The sequence below is a fragment of the Petaurus breviceps genome, unplaced genomic scaffold (genome assembly GCF_028583685.1).
Source record: "Petaurus breviceps papuanus isolate PSGF00001 unplaced genomic scaffold, PetGlider_PUasm1.0 91133, whole genome shotgun sequence".
Taxonomy (NCBI): domain Eukaryota; kingdom Metazoa; phylum Chordata; class Mammalia; order Diprotodontia; family Petauridae; genus Petaurus; species Petaurus breviceps.
The window spans coordinates 97362208-97365464 of record NW_027187419.1 but is presented as its reverse complement, the minus strand read 5'-3'; positions in this window follow the sequence as shown (position 1 = coordinate 97365464).

The window sequence follows — 3257 nt, the reverse complement described above, 5'->3', positions numbered from 1 at the left end:
ACATACTATTTTCACTTTTCTTGTGTTTTTGTTTTTCTTGGTTTTTCCCTTTTGTTCTGTTTCTTCTCTCACAACATGACTAATACAGAAATATGTTTAACATGATCGTGCATGACTAGCTAATATCAGATTGCCATGGCCGGGGGGTAGTAGGGAGGAAGGAAGAAAAATTTGGAACTCAAAATCTTATTAAAAGTCAATGTTGAAAACTATCTTTGTTTTGAAAGCTATAGTTTGAAAACTATCATGTAATTGGAAAAATAAAATACTGTTTACAAAAAAACCCCAGAGCTATCCTAAAGGGAAATTACATACCTTGGGATATAATCAGTCTTCCTGCTCCTCTCCCTCGGTTGGAGGAGTCTTGTCCAGCAAATACTGGACAATCATTGTTGAGTGTATGGTAGAGGAAATTATTTTTCATTTCTCAATTGGACTAGATAGCTATTAAGATCCCTTTCCAACTCTGAAATTCTGTGATTTTGTGAATCTTGACTAATGGAATTTTAGGCAACAATCACAGTTTAGTAGGGGACATTTTGGCACAACATGGACTTCCCATTATACCTCAAATAGACATTCAAAGACAGATCTGAAGACTTAACAGGTGGAGGTTTGACCAGAAAAATTACTCAGACACTCAGATTTATCTGTAACCATGACAATTGGGATGTTCCTTTTAATGATGCAGATTGCATCTTTGCAATCTTTAGCTCTTTTCCATGCTCTTCCATAGGACAAGTTCATTTTTCTTTCCTTTTTTCCTGAAAAAATTTTAAAGTGTTTTTTTTTTATAAGCAATCAGGGTTAAGTAACTTGCTCAAGGTTACACGGCCAGGTGTTTCTGGGTGGGTGTTAAGTGTCTGAGCCCGGTATTCGATCTCCAGGTTGTCTGGACACTGGAGCCGGTGCTCTTACTCGCTGTGCTACCTGGCCGCCCCCTAAAGTAAGTGTTTCTTACAATGATGTTTGAGGTTTTTATCTATTTTGATATAGTTCTTGTCATAGTAGAAAGAAAATCAGATTTGAAGTCAGAAGTTAGGTTTCTCTTTATCTAGTAAAAATCACTTCTCTAATTCTCAGTTTCCTATTTTTAAAAAAGATAATGATATTTCACTACCAATAGCATATCATGGAGTATATTTTGATCTGAAGATTTTTTAAAGTATATGAGATTTTTTTAAACCAAAAAGGTTAGACAAATGTACGTTATTCTTATATTATTCAATATTATATTATTCAAATATTGTATTTATTACATTTTAACTACCCTAAGTAATTTCCACAATTTTTTATACTAAGAAAATAAAAATGTACAGCTCCCTGTAGCGTCATATTATTACAATTCTTATACCCTGAAACAAATGGTACAATGCAATTCTGAAATTTGAAAAAAAAATCAAAATATATTTCTGCCTTCAAGGGTCCTGTATTTGCCCAAGAGAAGGAAAATAAAATCAGTGTTTTCTTTGTGTTTATTCTTCCTCTTACTGACTTTTGATTTAGAACTTGTTACATAAATCCCTTCCCTCCTGCCTAGGTCTCAGAAGATTGATAATCGCCCCTATTTACTTAAAAGCAGAAGAATAAATGAAGTTTGACAAGCTACTGAATTTCATTGAATTATTCTATAAAACTAAGCAGCATTCTCAGGACTTCCCACTGTGGGCAAGGACTTTTAAGAACTGATGAATATGGAGCACCCTCAAGTGTTTGGTCTAGGCCAAGATACTGCCAAACTTACTCCTCCTGCAACCTGGCAGCAAGATCTTTGCATGTCACAACATGTAATTTTTGCTTCTTGCTTGTTTTCTAAATTGTGAAAGAAATTGATCTCTCTTAGAAATGCTAGCATATCCCAAAATAGATTAACCTGTAAAAGATTATTAACACAACTTATCTCAATTCAGGCAAAATTTCAGTTACCAGAAGTTCCAAGAATTATAAAAATGAAGTGGCAGAAATAGGAAGAGATAACTAAGAAAAAGAAACATTAGACAAAGTTCTTTTTTTACTCAGTGGCTTACAGGCACGGGCAAACTCAGGAGAAAGCACTATAATTAACATACAACAGAGAAGTAAGGGGATGCTACAGATGGCAAGTGCTGCTTGCCCTTTCAGAATAGGGTTATTGCATTATTAGTTTTACATTTATTTTGTTACAAGAGACCTCCTGCAAAGAGATAGTAATTTGTAAGTGTTTGTAATGTGAAGATAAAACATATCAATAAAGCATTAAAAAAAGAAAAGCACCATAATGAAGAGAACCTGGGGATGGTGGCAAGAGATGATTGCGTCATGTAGTGGCATGGACCAGCAATGAACTGAGAGACTTTGGGACAAAGGTCACCACAGAATAGAAATTTTTGCTCTCAGTTCCCTGGGGTAAAGCCCTGTTGACCTCATGCTAGTTATAGACAGAAAACACCATTCCTTTCTTCATTTTATCCTAATATTGATGGTTTCTTCCGTTTTCTCAAGTTTTCACATACTTTTCATTAAATGGCAAAAAGAAAGTTTCCTTACAGTTCCCTATCTTGTATTTCTACTTGTAACAGATGTCAAAGCCATTTAAAAGTCAGTTCAACAATCATCTTATAATGGAACCAAGTTATAAATTAATACCCAAATTAACTACGAAGGACCTATGAAGGAAGACGCTATCTGCATCCAGAGAAAGAATGTATGCATATAATTATATATATATATATATATATATGTATATATATGTATATGTGTATGTGCATGGTAGAACTGGGGATGAGGAAAGATAAAAAGAAAGTTACATGATAATTTTAATATATATTTAAAAAGAGATAGCAAGTTGTACATAATGGATTTGCAATCATCTTTTTAAAAATATTCTACTCTGTAATGGAAATGCTTGTTTTGTTCAAGTTTAGAATTAAAAAAAAAAACAAAAAATGGACAGTACTACTTCTTCAGACTGCTATTCACATTGTCTCTTGCCTCCATAAAAATAATTGCACGTGATGAGGGACATTCCCACTTAGGTAACCCTAAGTGTGACAACATCCACAAATGCTCCAATATTGTGTTATTGTGACACACACAGTGAACAATACATTGGAGTACATTTATGGAGTGCCTAAGTGCAGGCAAGAGAAAAGACTTCAGAGTTTTGCAAAGGAAAACGGAAGTGTGAATCCTCTAGGGGCCAGGGTTTATATTTCTATCCCAGGAATTAAGATAAAAGGATAAATAGTTCTTCACCAGGATCAGAGTGCATCAAATAG